General features: G+C 40.0%; 1 long non-coding RNA gene across 1 annotated transcript; it reads right to left on the reverse strand.

Moving 5' to 3' along the window:
- Positions 1-3,373: 3,373 nt before the first annotated feature.
- On the reverse strand, positions 3,374-24,875 carry LOC123606564. Its single transcript, XR_006716339.1, has 3 exons — positions 24,178-24,875; positions 23,267-23,389; positions 3,374-3,482 (listed from the first exon to the last, which is right to left on the reverse strand). It is a non-coding gene; the product is annotated as an uncharacterized LOC123606564 (long non-coding RNA).

Raw genomic sequence — 24,875 nt, forward strand, 5'->3', positions numbered from 1 at the left:
TAAATGACTAGTATTGTAGATGAGATTATAGGCTGTGCCTATCCAAATTTACATTGTGGTTTGGGAGAAACTCTCGGGGAAATAAACATTGGGAGCTGCAGATAAGAGACGAGTGCTAAGAATGCAAGGAGCAGGATTTCCATGAATAATATTAATGTTGGTATATAGGTAGCAATAAGGATTAATTATAGTTAAATCCACTTCTCAGACACTTTTTGCTATAGTGTGAGAATAGTGATCCTTGATTCTGATTCGGGATTCAAAATTCCAGAAGATCCCCCTCCCCACGTACACACAAAAATTTCAAATTCAGTTGATGTAAGGCCTAGATTTTTGTATTTGGTGAATTCTGAAGTCAGCCAAGGTTGAGAATCAATGTATTTAGAGGACTGATGTGCCTGTCTGCTTCTTCCTCCAGACAGACATTTCCATTTGCCCATCAAAAGCAACTAACAAAATGGAAATCCTTTTATCATTTACCTGACTTAAATCTAGCTTTCAGTGACTGTCATTACTATTTCAGTATTACCTAACCCTGGCTTGGCACATAACAAAGTTAATATTTATGCTGTTTACAGAACAGTTCGATAAGTACCAGAACTGTGGCACACAGAAGAGAATTTGCTGCATCATGAGCCCGTTCGAATTCTCTGATGGCAGCTCAGTGGTCTGTATGACAGAGTTCATGGACTTTGGGCTAGCAGAGCTTCAGACTTTTCAAGTCCCAGATCACAGCTCCTAATCTTCAAGAATGTGACTGTTTACAAAAAAAAAAAAAAAAATTTAGGGGAGCAGGATGATATTGCTCCTGCTGAAGCTTGTTCCTGGCACGGGTAAGCTTGTTTACTTGCTCTCTGAAAAGATTGGCATCCCCAGTTCCAGCACTGTGCTTCCAGCAGCTGTCCCCAAATGATTAATGCAAGCAGGCAGACAAACCTTGGCTCATTCCTAAATTGGAGAACTACCTGCAAATTAATACACTATCCTAACCTCATTTTACTGGGATTAAAAATTTTCTCAAACTGATGTCCAACTGACGTCACTGAGGGGTTAAGGCTATACTTAACTCTGAATTGTACCTATGACTGGGCTGGTTCAACAACCTGTTTGCTTAACTTAGTCAACAAACCCCTGTTTCCAAATAATACTGCTCAAAACCCTCTTCAGGGTGGACTTGGAAAGCACATCCTGCTTCTTCCCTGCTATGAAGGAAAACCGAGTGTCAGAAATGAAGAATTTCAATGAAGGGCTCTACTGATTGGATTCTGCCTGTGCAGGGTTTTCAATCAGACTCCAAAGTTTGCTTTTTCTAAAACCCGTATCTCCCAATTTTGAAAGAGAGAGCTTGATAAATTATTTTAAAAGAAATAAAAATATTCATTCTCTTTGCCTCAATAATTCCATTCCTGGTGCTTTATAATCTGTCTCTTTTTTCTCTTCCATGCTAAAAAGGAAAGCAGGAAGGAAGGAAGGGAGGGAGGAAGGAAGGGAAGAAGGAAAGAAGGAAGGAGGAAAGGAGGGAAGCAAAAAACATGTTACACGCATAGATGTGCTTCAAACAATATAGGGATTACTTTAGTAAATTGTGGCATATCAGTTTGATGGACTATTATAAAATTATAATTATAAACAATTATAATTACAAATTGTTATAGTTTTTACATTGTAAAATGTAAAAATGCTCATGTATATGTGAAAAAAAGCCAAATATGACAATACATGTACACTATGCATTATAAATACATAGTGTGTGTGTATGTGAACTAGAACTAGCATGAAATATGGAAAATAAAAAGTTGATATTTGGTAGCTGTGAAATTCTGATGGCTTTTATTTATTTTCAAATTTCTCTTGATGCTGTTACAATATAGTTGTGCAATCAAAAAGCTATAATACTCTCTCTTTTTTGCAACAGTTTGAATGCTCTCTTATAACACTAAAGTGTAGTCTAAAGAGTATAAACTCATTCTATTCTGTGAAGGCTTGAAGCTTCTTAAAAATATATATATATATATATATATATATATATATATATATATAAGCTTATATATATATATAAGCTCTTATATATATAAGCTTTTATATATATATATATATATGTAATTTTTAATATTTATAACATGGGTAGAATGTATGTATCATTTTCTCTTGTTTGATAGATAAAGGCTCAGAGGTGCTGGGACATGAATGGCTTAACCAAGGTTGTATCATTTATCAATGACAAGCAGGAGTAGGAAAAAGAACATCATAAATCCCTAAGTGTTGAAATGAAATCCAACTCACAACCTATACCGTAGTTTTCAAAAAGCCCAGTTGACTACCACAGTTGGTGAACACTGATCTTTTAAGTGCTAGAATTTGTATAGTAGAAGGGACTATTAGCCAGTCTTCCTGGCTCCTGCCTCACCTTTGTCTAAATCATCATACACATACAACTGTGAGAGGAATCTTAAAATAGAGTCTTCATGATATCACTCCCTTACTCAAGAACCCATTGTGACTACCAGTTAACAGCTCGGTCTCTAGATGCTGGCTTTCAGGGCCATCCGTAACTCAACTCCATCCTCTGTCAGCTAAACTTTTTGCCGACAACTGCCTACAGTGTGTGTCTCTCCCTTCCAGTCCAACAAATGAATACCTTCTGTGTGGTGGATAATTCCCTGCAAGAGTTTTTAATTTTTGTATTTTCATTTTCACGTTAATCTAAAGAAAATATATTTTTAAAAATCCGATTTCATTGAATGACCCCTTATCATTGAGTGCTGACATTCACCATCAGTGCCTGGATTCTTGTGTGTACTTAGGATCACATTGCCATCAGGGAGAACATCTTCCACTGTAATGGGCTGCTGTGAAAAGAACAGAGGCAAGACCAGAAAGTAATGATGATGTGCTGGCACTATGGAAAGGCTAGATGTTTCTGTGTGCAGTATAAGCAGAGGTTTCCTGGTGGTTGAGATGGACCAATGGGGGACAATGTGGGACAGCTGAGTCATCACATGGCATGCATGTGTCAGTCAGGCAAAAGCTTGCACCGAGACATCCACCTTTCAGTGATATAAGCATCAGTGTGGATACTGCAAAACATCATCCGTCAAAAAAAAAAAAAAAATTAACCTACTGAAACCAAATAAAACTGGTTTAGGAGTTTTGTTATTCAATTCGTAAATTTGCTTTGGTTTATAAGTGCTCTAATGTCTTGGGTTATTGTTCCAGTTACTATGGGTGAGTAACATAGTGAATTTAATTGCTTAAAATAACATTTAGTTACTCTCTTTCAGGGCTCTAGCCATTGACTAGGCTCAGCTAGGCAGTTCTCACTCAGGTCTCTCATGGTTACTATTGGCTGGTGGCTGGGGCTGGGCTCACTCACATACCTGGGGCCAAAGCAGTGAAGACTTGGACAGCTGGAGCTCTGTGGGCATGTATCTCTAACTCTGTATGGTCTCCCCACGTGGTCCCATGGTAATAGCTTCAGGTCCCTGAAGGGGTTAGACAAACAGATAATACAGGGAATGACACACTGTATCTATCACATTTTCTAATTTAGTAGCAGATGTCACCCAATCTCTCTTCCACCACATTCTACTCCTTAGAAGCGAAGCACCAAGGTCAGCCCATGTGTGAGGGGAGGGGAATTAGACTCTCCTTTTATGGAGGAAGTGTCCAGAATCACCCCAGATACATAGTTCCCTTCCCTTCCTGTTGACTTACCCAGATCCTGTCCTTCTTTGCAGCCAGATTAAGTATTCTTCTGAAGCCTAAATTACTCCAAGCCTAAGTCATTTCTCCTTTAATAAAAATTCCACAGCCTGTGGTCTGTGCCATGGAGGTAAACCTTTAATGGTTCTGTTTCTGTTTCGTATTGTTTTATTTCTGATGATGGAACAAAAATTGTAACAGGCAATATACAGATATGATCTAACTGAATAAAATCCTCACACCAGTTTGGTAAAGGATATCTTATTAACCCCATTTAACAGTTGAGTTCATTGTCCAAGGTCACATCAACTGGGCTGGATCTATTTGACTCCTGAGCTCTTTCTCTCACGCACTATGCTATGTGCTGCTTCCTGTAATTTAAGTCATATTTGTGGGATATCACAGGGAAGCATAAAGGAAAAAAAAAAAAAACAGAAAAGGGAAAATGGAAGGGAACACATAAAAGAGATATATGAAGGCAGTAATGTCAGAGGAATGACCACAATGACAGCTTCAGAGGTGCCCCAGCACCTTGGTCAGTCAGTCCCCCGCCCCTCACAGCCATGCCAGTGTCTTCACCTTTGAACTAGCAATCATAAAATGTGCCTGCATATACAGTGACATTTGGAGGACAAAAGCGCTTTGCAAATGTAAATGCAAAATATGCAGAGTAACCATTCAGAGATGAAAGGTGAGTGGAGAAGCTGAACTCTTCCGCTAAAGTGACTACCACTGATTTATTGCTAAGTTCAGGCAGACCATAAACCCAACACCCATTCCAATGCACACACAATATGGCCTATCACTCATCACATTTGGTACAATCAATTTAATGTTCTCATTTAAATATCTCTCTCAAAGAGGATCTCTGGAAATGGGACAGATTTTCAGTGTTATCTTCAGCAAATGAATTCCCATAACATGCAGGACCATTTCTAGAGGTTTGCAACTATTTAAATAAGAACTGATAAATAAATTCCATATGAATTTATTGCTGCTAGAATGCTTTACATCACCAGGGCGACTGCAAATTTGCTTTTCATTAACCTAATGAGCAGAATTCAATAGTCGAACAGGACTTGGAAAGTGCCTGCCAGTTAGGTGAGGCACCACAACTTTTCCACTTGGATTCTGAGGCCGATCCATTAGTAAGATTGCACAATGATGAAAATGTATTTAAGTGTCTGGTTATGTCTCCAGTTATATTTATGACATGCAAACTGGGTTGTCCTGCCAGAAATCTGAGAGCTGGCCTGTTTGTGACTGCCAGGGAGCTAAATTTAAAAGCTATTTTTTAACCAAAATTATTAAGAGAAACCAAGAGGGGTAAAGTAAAATTAAGTTAAGGACTGAAGAAATACAGTATAATGGCTGAGAGGGCAGCTTTTTGGGCATCTCTCTCTGCCATTGACTAAGCACATGACCTGGGATAACTAACAGTACTTCTCTAAGCCTGAGTCTCCTCAGTGGAATATTAAAGATAATAATAATGGAGCAAAATTAAACGAGAATGCCTATAAAAGTGCTTAGAACAGTTACAGCTCACAAAGTAAATGTTCAACAAATTATTGTTAATACTATTACCTGGGAATAAATAAAAATGACATTTCTTTTATCTTCTCTTGGGAACAGTGAATTTATTTAACCTTTTGTGATTTATTATTTTTTTTTTTATTATATGAAATTTATTGTCAAATTGGTTTCCATACAACACCCAGTGCTCATCCCAAAAGGTGCCCTCCTCAATACCCATCACCCACCCTCTCCTCCCTCCCACCCCCCATCAACCCTCAGTTTGTTCTCAGTTTTTAACAGTCTCTTAAGCTTTGGCTCTCTCCCACTCTAACCTCTTTTTTTTCTTTTTTCCTCCCCCTCCCCCATGGGTTCCTGCCAAGTTTCTCAGGATCCACATAAGAGTGAAACCGTATGGTATCTGTCTTTCTCTGTACGGCTTATTTCACTTAGCATCACACTCTCCAGTTCCATCCACGTTGCTACAAAAGGCCATATTTCATTTTTTCTCATTGCCACGTAGTATTCCATTGTGTATATAAACCACAATTTCTTTATCCATTCATCAGTTGATGGACATTTAGGCTCTTTCCATAATTTGGCTATTGTTGAGAGTGCTGCTATGAACATTGGGGTACAAGTGCCCCTATGCATCAGTACTCCTGTATCCCTTGGATAAATTCCTAGCAGTGCTATAGCTGGGTCATAGGGTAGGTCTATTTTTAATTTTCTGAGGAACCTCCACACTGCTTTCCAGAGCGGCTGCACCAATTTGCATTCCCACCAACAGTGCAAGAGGGTTCCCGTTTCTCCACATCCTCTCCAGCATCTAGAGTCTCCTGATTTGTTCATTTTGGCCACTCTGACTGGCGTGAGGTGATACCTGAGTGTGGTTTTGATTTGTATTTCCCTGATAAGGAGCGACGCTGAACATCTTTTCATGTGCCTGTTGGCCATCCGGATGTCTTCTTTAGAGAAGTGTCTATTCATGTTTTCTGCCCATTTCTTCACTGGGTTATTTGTTTTTCGGGTGTGGAGTTTGGTGAGCTCTTTATAGATTCTGGATACTAGCCCTTTGTCCGATATGTCATTTGCAAATATCTTTTCCCATTCCGTTGGTTGCCTTTTAGTTTTGTTGGTTGTTTCCTTTGCTGTGCAGAAGCTTTTTATCTTCATAAGGTCCCAGTAATTCACTTTTGCTTTTAATTCCCTTGCCTTTGGGGATGTGTCGAGTAAGAGATTGCTACGGCTGAGGTCAGAGAGGTCTTTTCCTGCTTTCTCCTCTAAGGTTTTGATGGTTTCCTGTCTCACATTCAGGTCCTTTATCCATTTTGAGTTTATTTTTGTGAATGGTGTGAGGAAGTGGTCTAGTTTCAACCTTCTGCATGTTGCTGTCCAGTTCTCCCAGCACCATTTGTTAAAGAGGCTGTCTTTTTTCCATTGGATGTTCTTTCCTGCTTTGTCAAAGATGAGTTGGCCATACGTTTGTGGGTCTAGTTCTGGGGTTTCTATTCTATTCCATTGGTCTATGTGTCTGTTTTTGTGCCAATACCATGCTGTCTTGATGATGACAGCTTTGTAGTAGAGGCTAAAGTCTGGGATTGTGATGCCTCCTGCTTTGGTCTTCTTTTTCAAAATTCCTTTGGCTATTCGGGGCCTTTTGTGGTTCCATATGAATTTTAGGATTGCTTGTTCTAGTTTCGAGAAGAATGCTGGTGCAATTTTGATTGGGATTGCGTTGAATGTGTAGATCGCTTTGGGTAGTATTGACATTTTGACAATATTTATTTTTCCAATCCATGAGCAGGGAATGTCTTTCCATTTCTTTAAATCTTCTTCCATTTCCTTCATAAGCTTTCTATAGTTTTCAGCATACAGATCCTTTACATCTTTGGTTAGATTTATTCCTAGGTATTTTATGCTTCTTGGTGCAATTGTGAATGGGATCAGTTTCTTTAGTTGTCTTTCTGTTGCTTCATTGTTAGTGTATAAGAATGCAACTGATTTCTGTACATTGATTTTGTATCCTGCGACTTTGTTGAATTCATGTATCAATTCTAGCAGACTTTTGGTGGAGTCTATCAGATTTTCCATGTATAATATCATGTCATCTGCAAAAAGCGAAAGCTTGACTTCATCTTTGCCAATTTTGATGCCTTTGATTTCCTTTTGTTGTCTGATTGCTGATGCTAGAACTTCCAGCACTATGTTAAACAACAGCGGTGAGAGTGGGCATCCCTGTCGTGTTCCTGATCTCAGGGAAAAAGCTCTCAGTTTTTCCCCATTGAGGATGATGCTAGCTGTGGGCTTCTCATAAATGGCTTTTATGATCTTTAAGTATGTTCCTTCTATCCCGACTTTCTCAAGGGTTTTTATTAAGAAAGGGTGCTGGATTTTGTCGAAGGCCTTTTCTGCATCGATTGACAGGATCATATGGTTCTTCTCTTTTTTTTTTGTTAATGTGGTGTATCACGTTGATTGATTTGCGAATGTTGAACCAGCCCTGCATCCCAGGGATGAATCCCACTTGATCATGGTGAATAATTCTTTTTATATGCTGTTGAATTCGATTTGCTAGTATCTTATTGAGAATTTTTGCATCCATATTCATCAGGGATATTGGCCGGTAGTTCTCTTTTTTTACTGGGTCTCTGTCTGGTTTAGGAATCAAAGTAATACTGGCTTCATAGAATGAGTCTGGAAGTTTTCCTTCCCTTTCTATTTCTTGGAATAGCTTGAGAAGGATAGGTATTATCTCTGCTTTAAACGTCTGGTAGAACTCCCCTGGGAAGCCATCTGGTCCTGGACTCTTATTTTTGGGAGATTTTTGATAACCGATTCAATTTCTTCGCTGGTTATGGGTCTGTTCAAGCTTTCTATTTCCTCCTGATTGAGTTTTGGAAGAGTGTGGGTGTTCAGGAATTTGTCCATTTCTTCCAGGTTGTCCAATTTGTTGGCATATAATTTTTCATAGTATTCCCTGATAATTGTTTGTATCTCTGAGGGATTGGTTGTAATAATTCCATTTTCATTCATGATTTTATCTATTTGGGTCATCTCCCTTTTCTTTTTGAGAAGCCTGGCTAGAGGTTTGTCAATTTTGTTTATTTTTTCAAAAAAACAACTCTTGGTTTCGTTGATCTGCTCTACAGTTTTTTTAGACTCTATATTGTTTATTTCTGCTCTGATCTTTATTATTTCTCTTCTTCTGCTGGATTTAGGCTGCCTTTGCTGTTCTGCTTCTATTTCCTTTAGGTGTGCTGTTAGATTTTGTATTTGGGATTTTTCTTGTTTCTTGAGATAGGCCTGGATTGCAATGTATTTTCCTCTCAGGACTGCCTTCGCCGCGTCCCAAAGCGTTTGGATTGTTGTATTTTCATTTTCGTTTGTTTCCATATATTTTTTAATTTCTTCTCTAATTGCCTGGTTGACCCACTCATTCGTTAGTAGGGTGTTCTTTAACCTCCATGCTCTTGGAGGTTTTCCAGACTTTTTTCTGTGGTTGATTTCAAGCTTCATAGCATTGTGGTCTGAAAGTATGCATGGTATAATTTCAATTCTGGTAAACTTATGAAGGGCTGTTTTGTGACCCAGTATATGATCTATCTTGGAGAATGTTCCATGTGCACTCGAGAAGAAAGTATATTCTGTTGCTTTGGGATGCAGAGTTCTAAATATATCTGTCAAGTCCATCTGATCCAATGTCTCATTCAGGGCCCTTGTTTCTTTATTGAGCGTGTGTCTAGATGATCTATCCATTTCTGTAAGTGGGGTGTTAAAGTCCCCTGCAATTACCACGTTCTTATCAATAAGGTTGCTTATGTTTATGAGTAGTTGTTTTATATATTTGGGGGCTCCGGTATTCGGCGCATAGACATTTATAATTGTTAGCTCTTCCTGATGGATAGACCCTGTAACTATTATATAATGTCCTTCTTCATCTCTTGTTACAGCCTTTAATTTAAAGTCTAGTTTGTCTGATATAAGTATGGCTACTCCAGCTTTCTTTTGGCTTCCAGTAGCATGATAAATAGTTCTCCATCCCCTCACTCTCAATCTAAAGGTGTCCTGAGGTCTAAAATGAGTCTCTTGTAGACAGCAAATAGATGGGTCTTGTTTTTTTATCCATTCTGATACCCTATGTCTTTTGGTTGGCGCATTTAATCCATTTACATTCAGTGTTATTATAGAAAGATACTGGTTTAGAGTCATTGTGATGTCTGTATGTTTTATGCTTGTAGTGATATCTCTGGTATTTTGTCTCACAGGGTCCCCCTTAGGATCTCTTGTAGGGCTGGTTTAGTGGTGACAAATTCCTTCAGTTTTTGTTTGTTTGGGAAGACCTTTATCTCTCCTTCTATTCTAAATGACAGACTTGCTGGATAAAGGATTCTCGGCTGCATATTTTTTCTGTCTAGCACACTAAAAATCTCGTGCCAATTCTTTCTGGCCTGCCAAGTTTCAAAAGAGAGATCAGTCACGAGTCTTATAGGTCTCCCTTTATATGTGAGGGCACGTTTACCCCTTGCTGCTTTCAGAATTTTCTCTTTATCCTTGTATTTTGCCAGTTTCACTATGATATGTCGTGCAGAAGATCGATTCAAGTTCCGTCTGGAGGGAGTTCTCTGTGCCTCTTGGATTTCAATGCCTTTTTCTTTCCCCAGTTCAGGGAAGTTCTCAGCTATTATTTCTTCAAGTACCCCTTCAGCACCTTTCCCTCTCTCTTCCTCCTCTGGGATACCAATTATGCGTATATTATTTCTTTTTAGTGTATCACTTAGTTCTCTAATTTTCCCCTCATACTCCTGGATTTTTTTATCTCTCTTTCTCTCAGCTTCCTCTTTTTCCATAACTTTATCTTCTAGTTCACCTATTCTCTCCTCTGCCTCTTCAATCCAAGCTGTGGTGGTTTCGATTTTGTTTTGCATTTCATTTAAAGCGTTTTTCAGCTCCTCGTGACTGTTCCTTAGTCCCTTGATCTCTGTAGCAAGGGATTCTCTGCTGTCCTGTATACTGTTTTCAAGCCCGGCAATTAATTTTATGACTATTATTTTAAATTCACTTTCTGTTATATTATTTAAATCCTTTTTGATCAGCTCATTAGCTGTTGTTATTTCCTGGAGATTCTTCTGAGGGGAATTCTTCCGCTTGGTCATTTTGGATAGTCCCTGGCGTGGTGAGGACCTGCAGGGCACTTCCCCTGTGCTGTGGTGTATAACTGGAGTTGGTGGGAGGGGCCGCAGTCCGACCTGATGTCTGCCCCCAGCCCACTGCTGGGGCCACAGTCAAACTGGTGTGTGCCTTCTCTTCCCCTCTCCTAGGGGCGGGATTCACTGTGGGGTGGCGTGGCCCGTCTGGGCTACTTGCACACTGCCAGACTTGTGATGCTGGGGATCTGGCGTATTAGCTGGGGTGGGTAGGCAAGGTGCACAGGGGCAGGAGGGGCAGGCTTAGCTCGCTTCTCCTTAGGTGATCCACTTCAGGAGGGGCCCTGTGGCAGCGGGAGGGAGTCAGATCCGCTGCCGGAGGTTTGGCTCCTCCGCAGAAGCACAGAGTTGGGTGTTTGCGCGGAGCGAGGAAGTTCCCTGGCAGGAACTGGTTCTCTTTGGGATTTTGGCTGGGGGATGGGCGGGGGAGATGGCGCTGGCGAGCACCTTTGTTCCCCACCAAACTGAGCTCTGTTGTCCGGGGGCTCAGCAGCTCTCCCTCCCTTTGTCCTCCAGCCTTCCTGCTTTCCGAGCAGAGCTGTTAACTTATGACCTCCCAGACGCTAAGTCGCGCTTGCTGTGGGAACACAGTCCGTCAGGCCCCTCCGCTTTTTCAAGCCAGACTCTGGAGCTCTGCTTGGCCGCCCCTCCGCCCCGGCTCCCTCCCGCCAGTCCGTGGAGCATGCACCGCCTCGCCGCCCTTCCTACCCTCTTCCGTGGGCCTCTCGTCTGCGCTTGGCTCCGGCGACTCCGTTCTGCTAATCCTCTGGCGGTTTTCTGGGTTATTTAGGCAGGTGTAGGTGGAATCTAATTGATCAGCAGGACGCGCGGTGAGCCCAGCGTCCTCCTACGCCGCCATCTTCCCTCCCTCTTCCTAACCTTTTGTGATTTAAAAATCCCTTTAAGACTCTGATGCAAAACCATGGTTTATTTCTCTCGACAAGTGTACATGCAATTTCAGAGGTTCAAGGACTCCCTGGAGTCTATAAAGCTCTGGTCTCCTGTCTCTTTCCCTTCTCCCTTACTGCCATTTTCAAGTTCTGAGGCTATCCATATTTTACAACTATTTAATTAGTCTTTTATAATGGCAGCTTCTGGCAGTAAGAAAGTCAACTCTCAAACTGCCAGTGTTTATATTCAAGATTTGAGAAAATTTAAAATCAAGGTAATCAGTCAATTAAAAAATTATGGGCAACTCAACAATAAGAAAATAGGCAACCTGACTAAAAAATGAGCCAAAGACTTTAAATAGACACCTCACCAAAGAAGATATAAAGATGGCAAATAAACAGATGAAGAGATGTGCCACATCATATGTCATCAGGGAAATGCAAATTACAAAAGCAATGAGATACCACTACACCCCTATTGGAATGGCCAAAATCCAGAGTATTGATGATACCAAATACTGACAAGGATGTGGAACCACAGGAAGGCTCACTGATTGCTGGTGGGAATAAAAATGGGACAGCCACTTTGGAAGATAGTTTGGCAATTTCTTACAAAATTCTTATAATACTGTTACTGCATAATGCAGCAATCACATTCATTGGTATTTATCCAAAGAAGCTGTAAACTTATGTCCACAGAGGAACCTGCACATGGATGTTTATAGCAGCTTAGTGATAATTGCCCAAACCTGGAAGCAACCAAAACGCCCTCTGGTAGATGAATGGATAGATAAATATACTGTGATACGTTCAGACAACGAAATGTTGAAAGTGTTGAAAGGAAATGAACTATCAAGTCATGAAAAGACATGGAGGAAACTTAAATGCATATTACTAAGTGAAAGAAGCCAATCTGAAAAGGCTGTATACTGTATGGTTCCAACTGATGTCTTCTGGAAAATGCAAAACTATGGAAACAGTAAAAAAGATTAATGGTTTCCAGGGGTTGGGGAGGAGAGAGGTGGGAATAGGCTGTGAGACTATTCTATATGACACATAGAGTAATGGTGGATGCACATCATTATACATTTACCCAAACCCATAGAGTGTACAATGCCAAGTACACTATGGGAAACTATGGACTTTTAGTTATAATGATGTGTCAGTGTTGGTTCATCAATTATAGCCAAACTAGCACTCGGGTGGGGATGTTGATAATGGAGGAGACCAAGCATGAATGGGTGAAGGGAGAACATGGGAAATCTCTGTACCTTTCAGTCAATTTTGCTGTGAGCCTAAAACCTCTTTAAAAAGTAAAGTCTATTTTTAAAAAATTATCAGCTGTTTAAAGCTCATTAGCCCTTTTCCAAAAGAGTGATTCTAAGTTGATAGTATAGAACTCAGAACACATTAGCTCTTAGTAACTGTATTAAAAATGACAGTTCCATTACCAGGACAGTGCTCAGAACACATTTAGCTTATGAGGTTGGTGCTGAACTCATTATCTTCAACAAACCTAATTTTTGTCCTGCATTTCCCGTCTTGAATTGTTGGGTCAATCATTAATTTATTTACCTAGTCAGCAACTGTAGTAAGTCCTGGCAAGGTCTAAAAGAACAAATCAGACCCTCAGAAGCTTAAAGTCTAGAGAAGAAAGATAGCTAAATAAATAAAGGATTCTGGGGGGGGGGGTGCAATAATGAAAATATATACCAAGTCTTGGGCAGTGGAGTAAATTGCATGATTTTTCCCTGGTATTCAACCTACCTGTCTTTCTCTAGAAGGGGTAAATTCCCTACATCACTGATGTTGGGCTTGGCCATGCAACTTGCTTTAGCTGAGCTTTTTTTTTTTTTAATCTTCAACATATTTTATTACAAATTATAGTACAGGGTTCATACAATTTTTCCCAATGTTCTCTAATACATACATTGCTGAATGAAGCACCACAAAATACCTGGCAGTCTTCCATATGAATCTAACTTCTATAGTAATTTCAATACCCATGGAGTTACAAAAGAAATCTGTAAAAAGCAGTGAAATGGAGGCAACCAGTCACTGTGGCCAACTGGGCTCTTGACTGCTGAACAATGCCATTGTCTTCTCCAGGGGTTGATCCACATTTGTGGCTGACAACCCAGCAAAAGCTGGGACCCAAATTTATATGGAGATAAGGCAGAGTGGAGAGAAAACAACTACAGACCACCTGTAAGTCTCCAGCCACTACTTCTTATTCCTAGGTTTTAGCTCTTCAGCTGCATATACAGGAAAATGTAATTTTTCTTTGGGGAATTACAGAATGCATGTCCTTTTGGTCACTCATAGCTGGAAGCATATGCAAATGTTTTCCTATAATGATTGAAACAGCAAGCTGGCATCGATTGATTTAACTGTTTTTGAAGTTAATAATTTTGTTCTGCCATTTTTGTCCCCAAAGTTGAATCTATCATCAGGTTCCATAGTCGCAGGGGTGCCAGGAACACGATGGAATGTGGTTCCATTTACTGCATAGCCGTCCTAAGATGTCAGCTAGAAAGATGTATGTCACAAGTGAACGGAAGCTTTAAATGCAACCACGTGTTTCAGTTGGACTCCAACGTGCACTTCTGATATTTGCCACAAGGAAAGCATGCCTTAGGCAATAGCTGCTCCTTCAGTCGGGGTCCAGAATGAAGAAAAGTCCTGTGTTGCAAACCCAAAGTTAACCTACAGCTTGGTGCAGACCTGTAGCTCATCCCTCTGCATGCATGTAAATAAGCAAGAGATGAATGTTTGTCATTCTAATTTGGAATTGTTACTACAGCAAAACCTGACTAATACTGGTGGGCTTAAAGGAGCATATACCTACTTCTACCTGGGTATCTGAGAAGAGAGTATGACCAGAAAAAGATTTGAAGAGCTCAGGATGATAGTAGGGTTGGTATGGAGGTTGTACAGATTTGGGAACAAGGTACAGAGATCAAGATATCTGGATTGGTAATGAAGGGCCTACTATAGCATGCTAAGGGATTTGTATCATATTCTGTAACATGGGACCTCTGAAGTAATTTTAAGCGATGGAGGAAAGGGGGCCAAATTTTGCATTTCAAAAATTATTTAGTTGTACTGTGGTTGTGTGGAGGATGTATAGAGATATAATGTTAGTAACAAAGGTATTTGTTAGATGATTAAAACAGTCCAGGCAAGATACTTGAAGCTTTGTGGTAGGGCTGTCACATGTGACACCCTGACAAGACCCGAGGACATGTGAGGCATGATAAGGGGTTATGATTTCAAGGACTAAGACACTGATAAGATATGGGAAGTGAGATATAGAAAGGAATGAAAATGGCTCCCAGATTTCTACCTTGGGTGACAAGGTAGATGGTTAGGCCACTAAGCAGTGTAAGGCTTACAAGAGAATGACAAGAGGGGAAGGAAAGATAAATCATTTAGTCCTGGACATCCTGTGCTGAGGTGCCTTTGGGGCGCCCAAGAATTCTGGATTGGAAGGCCTGCTGTGGAGTGAAAAGGATTATCCAAGGAATGTGCCTGCAAGGGGTCTGACAGGCCCCTGAGACACACTGAGTGAGGCAGTGAGAAGCCGAGGATGAGAAGCCCTCAGGAAAGACAGAGATGGAACGATCAGAGACATGAGGGGAAAAGTTGAGAGGCTTGTACCATAGGAAGGGTATGGGCATGAATGCCCTGAATCTCCTCTTCACTCAAACTCAAGGTAGCAAGTCTCACTCCAAAGGGAGATGCGAGGTAGTTTTCTAGAGAGAAGGGGACACTGCATCAGCCATAGCCACTAAAAGCCATGGACAGAGGGTGCCGAGTTACCATTCCATAAAGCAGCCCACTGGCAGTCAGATAGATAGATGGATAGATGATGGATAGATAGATAGATAGATAGGGTGGCCAACACAGTATAATGGAAAGGAGATGTGTCCATGTCCCTCGCACAAAGAATCCGTGGCTTGCTGTGGCCATATTTGCACTTCATGGGCGCCTGGGTGGCTCAGTCCGTTAAGTGGCCAACTTAGGCTCAGGTCATGGCCTCAAAATTGGTGAGTTTGAGCCCCGCGAGGGCTCTGTGCTGACAGCTCAGAGCCTGGAGCCTGCTTGGATTCTGTCTCCCTATCTCTCTGCCCCTCCCCCGCACGTTTTCTCTCTCTCTCTCTCTCTCTCTGTCTCTCTATCTCTCCCTCAAAAAATAAATACACATTAAAAATGTTTTTAATAAATAAAATACAGTTTGGAAATCAGGCTTTTCACATGCCACGGACTTCCATCTTGCACAGCACCATATGAGAAACTTGAGACGGCTAACCAAAAACAAGGAATTAGGCTGTCCCTGATTCCCAGCATGTTAGAGGGAGCAAGCCCAGCCTGGAGTCACATCAATCAGTTCGGTTATTTAAATACATGACCTTGATCAGGTTCTTTCATTCATTTATTTGTTAATATTTTCTCAGTGCCTGCATTGTGCCAGATGTGCTAGCAGTTGGGGATACAGTAGTGAACAATTTGACAAGTTTGCCCTCGTGGAATGCTTGTTCTGATGGGAGAGATGGGCATTAATCACGTAAATAAACAGATACTGGCTACCTCTGGTGATGATCTTAAGGAAGCAGATGGGATCTGAGATAAGCCAGTGGCTTGCTTGAGCATGTGGCAGAATCACCTGGAGGGCTTGTTAAAACACACATTGCTGGGCCCCACCCCCAGAGTTTCAATGATCTGGGGTAGGGCCTGAAAATTCGCATTTCTCACAAGCAAATGGGGATGCTGCTGGTCCACTGATTGCACTTTGAGAACCAGTGAGACAGAGTAACTAGAGGAGGATTTTTAGATAATAACAAATAACAGTTATGTGGGCTTTATTGCATCCCAGGTACTAATTTAAATGATTTGCCTGTGGGGGCTCCTGGGTGGCTCAGTTAAGCGTCCGACTTCAACTCAGGTCACCATCTCGCGGTTTGTGGGTTTGAGCCCCGCATCGGGCTCTGTGCTGACAGCTCAGAGCCTGGAGCCTGCTTCAGATTCTGTGTCTCCCTCTCTCTCTGCCCGCCCCCTCCCCCACTCACACTCTGTCTCTCTCTCCTTCAAAAATAAACGTTAAAAAAAATTTAAATGACTTGCCTGTGATAACCCACTTAATCCTTACTACAACTTTGTGAAGGAAGAACTAATGGGGTGTGCCCATTTTAAAGATGGGGAAATACAGATGTTAAGCATGATGTCCAGGGTCTTACAGCTATTGGGTGGAGGTGCTGTGATTCAGCCCCAGTCAGCCTAGCTAAGGGGCTTAACTGTGGTCCCTTCCTGTGTGCAGGTCTGTGTGTAGGTGCTTTGCAGGGGAGAGACAGCTTTCCTGAGCAGGTGGTATTTGAGCTGAGACCTGTAGAATCACAATGAGGAACCATGCAAAGAGCTGGGAGGACAGCATTCCCGGGCAGAGGAAATAGCACATGCTAAGGGCCAGGGGTAGAAAAGAGTGCGACGTAATTAAAGAAGAGTAAAGCAGTCATGTGGCTGAAGTTGGGGGTGGGGAGGGGGGGAAGGCAGTGTGACAAAAGGTTGGAGGGTTAGGCAGAGGACAGGATCAAAAGAACCCCTGTAGGTCACACTAAGAAATTTGCATTTTAGGGGCACCTGGGTGGCTCAGTGGGTTAAGTATCTGACTCTTGCTCTTGGCTCAAGTCATGATCTCATGGTTTGTGGGATGGAACCCTCCACTGGGTTCTGTGCTGGCAGTGTGGAGCCTGCTTGGGATTCTCTCTCTTCCTCTCTCTGGTCTTCCCCCTCTCATGCTCTCATTCCTTCTCTCAAAATAAGTAAATAAAAACTTAAAGAGAAATGAGCATTTTATTTTGAAAGCAACAGGAAATAAATAATTTTTAGAATTAAGCATTTTGAGAAATAAATGTTGATTCACATATAGTGACAAGAAATAATACAGAGGTCCTGCATATGTTTTACCCAGTTTCATCCAAATGGTGACATCTTGTAAATCTATTGAACATTATCACAACCAGGATATTGTTTTAGATAAAGTCAGAGTAAACATTTCAATTACCACAAAGATTCCTCATGTTGCTTTTAATAGCTACACTCACTTCCCACTCACCTTCTCTTGCTCCCCCTCCAACTTCAACTCCTGGCAACCACTATTCTATAATTGACTTTTATAGCTTTATCATTTCAAGAATGTTACATAAATGAAATCATACAGTGTGTAGCTTTGGGGGATTGGCTTTCACTCAGCATAATTCTCTGAAGAGCCATTCAGTTTGCTGTGTGCTTCAGTAGTTTATTTCTTTTTATTGCTCAGTAAACTCCATGGTAGGATGTACCACAGTTTAAACTATCACCAATTGAAGGACATCTGGTGCTTCCAATTTAGAGCTATTACAAATACAGCTTCTGTAAACACTCATGTGTAAGTTTCTATGTGTCTTCATTTTGCTGGGATAAATACACAGGAGTACAATTAATAGGTCACAAAGTAGTTACATGTTTAGTTTTTCAAGCAACTGCCATGCTATTATCCAAGGTGGCTGCACCATGGTACGTCCCCACTAGCAAATATATTAGTAATTTAACTTCTCTGCATCCTTGCCAGAATTTGGTGATGTCACTATTTTTTTTTTTTTTACTTTAGCCATTCTGATAGGTACATACAGACATTTCATTGTGGTTTTAACAATATTTCCTAATAGTTAACGATGGTGAACATCTTTTTGTATGCCTATTGGCCACCTGTATATCTTCTTCAGAGAAATGTCTCTTCATGTCTTTTGCCCATGTTCTGATTGGTTTGTTGATTTTTTAACTATTGAGTTTTGAGAGTACTTTATATATTCTAGATTCTAATCCTTTGTCAGATAATGTGGTTCATAAATCTGTTCTCCACTCTGCAGTTTGTCTTTTCATCTTTTAATAGGGATTTTATGAAGCAAAACTTTTAAATTTTGATAAAATCCAATCTATCAGTTTTTCCTTTCATGGCTTATGCTTTTGGGGTCAAGTTTATGACTCTTTGTCTAACCCAAGATCTTAAAGATTTTCTCCTATTTTTATAACCATAATTTTACATTTCACATTTAAGTCTGTTGTCCATTTTGAATTAATTTTTGTGTAAGGACTGAAGTTTATGGCGAGGCTTATTTTTTTGCTTATAGATGTCCAGTTATGCCATTTGTTGAAATGTCCATCTTTCTTTTGTACTTTTGTCAAAAGCCATTTGAATATATTCGTGTGAGTATATTCCTGGATTCTCTATTCCTTTCCATCAATCTGTATGTTTATCACTTTACCAGCACCACATAGTCTTGATTAATGTAGCTTATCTAGCCAGTGTTGAAATTGGGTAGGTTGGTTCTTCCTACTTTACTCTTCTTTTTCAAAATTATTTTAACTATTTTTTTCATAGAAAAAAAATTTTTGAACGATCTCATCTATAAAAAAAATCTTGCTGGAATTTTGGTAGAAATTGGGTAAAACCTGTATGTTAATTTGGGAAGAACTGATATATTTAATATGCTGAGTCTTCCAATCTATAAACACCATGCAACTGTCCATCTATTTTTTATTTCTGTCATCAGCATTTTGTAGTCTTTACCATTCAAGTTCTATACATGTTTTCTTCATTTATAGCTAAGATTCATTTTTGTTTTTGAGCAATTATACATAGTATTGGAATTTTAATTTCAGTGTCCACAGCTTCATTGGTAGTATATTGATATACAACTAATTGTTGAATGCTTATCTTGTATCTTGCAACATTGCTGAACTCACTTATTAGTTCTAGGCATGTGTTTTTGTAGATTCCTTGGAATATTCTAAGTAGACTACCATGTCATCTGCAAATATTAAGTTTTTTTCTTTCTAATTTGTATGACTTTGATTTCCTTCTCTTGTCTTACTGCACTAACTAGAACTTCTAGCACTATGTTGGATAAGAGTGGTGAGTGCAGACATCTTTGCTTAGCTCCTGAACACAGGGAGAAAGCATTCAGCACTTTACCATTAAGTATAATGTTAGCTACCGTAGACTTTTTGGTAAGTACTCTTTATCATGTTGATGTAGTTCTCTTCTATTCCGATTTTTCTTAATTTTTTTTTATCATGAATGGCATTGAGTAAATTTCTACCTTGAAAGATGCAATCATGTGATTTTTTCTTCATTTGCCTGTTAATATCGTGGATTACATTGATTAAGTCTCAAATATTGAATCAGCCTTGTGCCCTACAATAAATCTCACTTGTTATGGTATATAATTATCTTATATGTTGTTAAATTTTATTTGCTAATGTTTAGTTAAGGATTTTTGTGTCTATATTTATGAGGAATATTGGTCTGTAATTTTCCTTTTTTATGCTAGCTTTGGTTTTGATATTAAAGTTATACTGGCTTAAAGTTTTTCATTCTATTTTCTGGAAGAGATTATGTAGAATTTATTGTTAATTATTCTCTATACCTATAGTAAAATTCTCCAGTGAAATCATCTGCACCTAGAGATTTTGTCTTAGGGAACTTTGGAATTACAATTCATTCTCCTTAATAAGTATAGAACTATTTAAATTATCTACTTCACGTTCGATAAGTTGCTGTAGTTTATGGTTTTTGAGGAATTGGCTTATTTTGTCTAAGTTGTCAAATTTATGGATGTACAGCTGTTCATAGTATTCCCTTATCCTTTTGGTTTGTGCAGGATCTGTAGGAATATCCCGTTTCCTTCCTAATATTAGTAATTGGTTTTTCCTCTCTTTTGGTCAAGTTTTGCAAAAAGTTTGTCAATTTTATTGATCTTTTCAAAGAACCAGTTCTCTGGTTCATTGATTTTTCACTATTTTTTATTTTTTTTTTCATCAGTTTCTATTCTAATCTTTATTATTTTACTCTTTCTGCTTGCTTTGGGTTTCTTTTGCTCTTCTTTTTCTACATTCTTGAGGTGGGAGTTTAGATCATGCATTTGAGACTCCCCCCCCCTTTTTTTTAATGCATGCATTTAGTATTATAAATTTTCTTCTCTGTACTGTTTTAGCTGTGTCTCACGAATATTTTTCCATGTTGTATTTTCATTTTCATTCAGTTCAATGTATTTTTAAAAATTTTTCTTGAGACAACATCATGGATTATTTAGAAACATGTTATTTAGTCTCCAAGTTTTTAGAGTATTTTCCTATTATCTTTCTTATTGATTTCTTTTTTTAATTATTTTTTTAATGTTTATTTTTGAGAGAGAGAGAGTGGCAGAGTGTGAGTAAGGGAGGGGCAGAGAGAGAAGGAGACACAGAATCTGAAGCTCTGTCAGCACAGAGACCAATGTGGGGCTCGAAACCCACAAACTGAGATCATGACCTGAGCCGAAGTCAGATGCTCAACCAACTGAACCACCCAGACGCCCCTCTTGTTGATTTCTATTTTGATTCCAATGTGATAAAAAAAAATCACTCTGTATGATTTAAACTATTTTAAATTTGTTAAATTTGTTTTATGATCCAAGTTATGATCTATCATTGCATATGTCTCTTGGACACTGCTGTTGTTGGGTGGAGTGTTTTGTAAATGTTACTTCAATCCTATTGCTTGATGGTATTGTTGGGGTTATTCTATATCCACCAATTCTCTGTCTGGTTATTCTATCAATGTTGAAAGGCATGGTGAAGTCTCCAACTATAATTGTGGATTTGTCTGTTTCTCCTCTCAGTCCTGTCAATTTTTATTTCAGATATTTTGTAGATCTGTTATTTGGTGCATACGTATTTAGGATTGCTATGTCTTCTTTCATCATTATATAATATCCTTGTCTGTCTCTGGTAATTTTCTATACTTTGAAATCTATCTTATATTAATATAGCCACTCCTATTTTGATTAATGTTTTCCTGGTATATCTTTTTCCATACTTTTATTTGCCTTTATTTTTATATTTGAAGTGAGTTTCTTATAGACAGCATATATTGGGTTGTGGTTTTTAATATATTCTATCTCTGCCTTTTAATTTGTGGTTTTAGACTGCTTTCATTTATGTGATTATTGACATATTAGGGCTTAAGTTGTCCACCCTGAGAGAAGCAGTTGTTACTGCTTCATGGGAATGGGAATGGGAATTCTGGCTCCACCAGAGCAGATGGTCTCCACCAACACTGCAGAAAGAATGGGCCTCAGTACTGGCCAGTGAGGGTAAAGATCCTGACTCTCTACTCGGCCTCCTCCAGTGCTGCCCCAGTGGGGAAAGTGAGCTGCCTGCCTTCTTATAGCTTTGTGGTGCTGGAAGTCTAGGCTCCCACGTGACTTTTTTTTGATGTGGCTGGAGTAAAGCAGGTATTGTCTAAAAATTTTTGTCTTGTTAGACTGCCCTTTTCCTGATTCTTTTACCATAAAGAGCCAAGTTTTGTTGGGACTTTTTTTCTGTCTGCTCTTGTTATTGGCGTTTCCAGATACCAGCTCCAAGTCCAGAATATATGGGGCAAGAGGAAAACCCAGAAAAGTCACCACAGGGTTGGTCCTTGGGTCCTGAGGTCCTGTGCCAATCTGCTTTCTTCTCTCCACCTTTCAGAGTCTTTTTATGTTTAAGTTTATTTATTTATTTTAGAGAGAGAGAAAATTGGGGAGGAGCAGAGAGAGAGGGAGACAGAGGATCTGAAGAGGGCTCTGCTCTGAAAGCTTGATGCAGGGCTCGAGCCCACTTGACCCATTAAGCCACTCAAGTGCCCCAAGATGTTTTGACATCTTAAAATATCTTTCCAGGGGTACCTGAGTGGCTCAGTTGGTTGAGCATCCAACTCGGCTGGGGTCATGATCTCGCAGTTTGTGAGTTCAAGCCCTATATGGGGCTCTGTGCTATCAGTACAGAGCTTGCTTTGGATCCTCTGCCCCCCTCTGTCTGTCCTCCCCTGCTTTTGCTCTGTCTTAAAAAAAAAAAAAAAAAAAAAAAAAAAAAAAAAAAAAAACTTTCTAACTAGGAAGTGACTGTCCCTCCATGACTAGTCAATTCTTAAAGATAGCAAAAAACTCAAAGATGAGCATGTCCTTGAAATGTAAACTAACCAATCCAGAGCCCTATCTCCCCATCTGGCCTGTGCACCCCGGGAGCCAATATTTCTCTGCCTTACTCATCCCAGGGCCAGGTGCCAGACAATTAGAGACTATCCCTATAGCCCAAAGTCCACTGAAATTACTCACACTAGCCAGTCCTATGCTATTTATCCTGCCCTGCCTTGCCTCTGCCAGGAAATCCCCATAGAGCCTTCTGTCCTAGGCTCTCCCTTTGCTCCCGCTTCTGTTTCCTGACCAAAAACTAGTGTTCCTCCTGTGGCCCTGCCTGGCAAGCCATGACTCTCGTCTCTAGGGGAACTGTGAGTAACATTAAAATTGTCTTTCAGTAGCATTAACTACTGAGTAATCACTTTCATAAATTAAGACCCAGGCACAAAACAACTTGGCAGGAGAAAAGTGGCAAAGTATGTCCATTCCATCTTCAAGGAAGCAGAAGGATGAAATGATTTTGAGGAAGGCAACTAGCCTGATTTTTGTAATCATCCCCTTACAAATACCTTGTCCTGTTTTGTATCATAGTACTCACTTGGCAAAACCAAATCACCAGCTCAATCCAATTCTCCACCTACTCTGTACTTCTGCATGAATGCCATTGAATCTGTCTGGAGCTGGACCACAACCGCACTGACTGGTCTCGTGTGTGACTGGATATGGCACTCTCTCTGTATTTTTAATACCACCCTGAAATCCTACTACATTTCCCTAGTCCATTCTTTCTGTTCCTATCCTTGCCCTGTACAAATACTTCACAACTTTACTTTTCCCCTCAAGCCTCCTCTCCCATCCTTCCTCTCAGCTGTCGAGCTGGCTCACTCACATCATTCTTGAGCCTGCTTCCTATGTTACTGAGAAAATCAAAGCAATCTGAGGAGAAACTCCACAAATTCCTTACTCCATATTTACTCACCTACCACAGACTCGGCATTCATGTGCTCTGTATATCTGCTGTTGCTATAGACGAGTTGTCTTGAGTTCTCCTCTGAATTAGTCATATCTTGCTGCATAACAAACTGCCCCCAAAACTTCGTGGCTATAAGATAATATAGTTTCTGTGGGTCAGGCATTGAGGAGACAGTTACCTGGGTAGTTATAGCTCAGAGACTTTCATGAAGTTGTAGCCAAGGTATCAGCTTGGGCTGCCATCATCTGAGGTTCAGCTGATTCTGGAAGATCTGCTTCCAAAACAGCTCCCTCACATGGCTATCGGTTGGGAGTCTCAGTTCCTCACCACACGGATCTCTCCATAGGATATCTTGAGAGCACTCACAACATGGCAGCTAGTTTCCCCCAGAGTGAATGATCCAAGAGCAAGCTACTTCATTTGACAGTTAGGGACCTAGTCTCAGAAGTCACATAACATCATTGTCTTTGCTGAAAGGAAATCACTCAGTCAAGCCCATATTCAGGGGGAAGAAAAACTAGCTCCCCTCTTTGAAGGGAGGTGTGTCAAAATATCTGTGGACATGTTTTAAAATCACACTATATAAAGTGAATCCCTCCATTTATACCCAGAGACATCACACCAGCAATTGTCCCCCTTTCTCCTATGTCATCCACTTTTAAATCTCTACTTGATCATCTCCTCATTATACAAATATGTTGTTACGTTCCCACCTTAAAAAATTTTTTGCCCCAAGTACACTTAACTTCTTTCTCACCTTTGCACAAAATTTCTCAAAGGAGCTACCATTAGGCTCCTCCTATTCTCAAACCTACTCCAATCAGGCTTTCTTCCCCAACAATTCGTGAAAACTATTCTTGTCCAGTCACCAATGACCCTATTGTGGCTAAAGCTGATGATCAGTTCTAAGATCCTACCTCATTTGACAGTCAGTAGCAGTGATCACTCTCTCATCCGTAATACACTTTCTTCATTTGGCTTCCAGTTCACCTCAGTCTTTTGGTTGTCTTCCTACTTCATTGGCTTCATCTTCTCAATCCCCTCTGCTGGTTCCTCTTCTCCCCAACTTACTAAAGCTGCAACACATCAGTTCTAAGACTTGGTCTTTTTTACTCTAACTTTTTACTGATCTCATGCAATCTCATGGCTTTAAATATCATCTTAGGCCATGACTCACAATTTGTTCTCCGCTGTGCACACTTGTCAACTGAATTTTTGACTCATGCATTCCACTGCTTATTCAACATCATCTCTGTTCTCAAATATCTGGTGGATATTTAAAATTCAACATATCTAAAACTGAGACCTCTGTCTTCTTCTACAAATCTGATTTACATTCAGCCTTCCTCATCTTAGCTGATGGCAACTTCAGTCTTATCTCCACTATCATCCAGGCCCTTCATGTCTTTTCTGAGATGTCATCTTCTCATTGAAATTCATCTTGACCAAACTGTTTAAAATTGTATCCCTTACTTCTGATCAACCTTACCCTGCTTTATTTTTATCCACCCCCCCATACAGCATACATCATCCTCTAACATACAAGTAAATTCACTTATTTACATGAGTATTAAATTTCTGGCCTCCACAAAGGCAAGAGTCTTTGCTCTGTTCT

Source organism: Leopardus geoffroyi, chromosome A2 (assembly GCF_018350155.1).
Source record: "Leopardus geoffroyi isolate Oge1 chromosome A2, O.geoffroyi_Oge1_pat1.0, whole genome shotgun sequence".
Lineage (NCBI taxonomy): Eukaryota > Metazoa > Chordata > Mammalia > Carnivora > Felidae > Leopardus > Leopardus geoffroyi.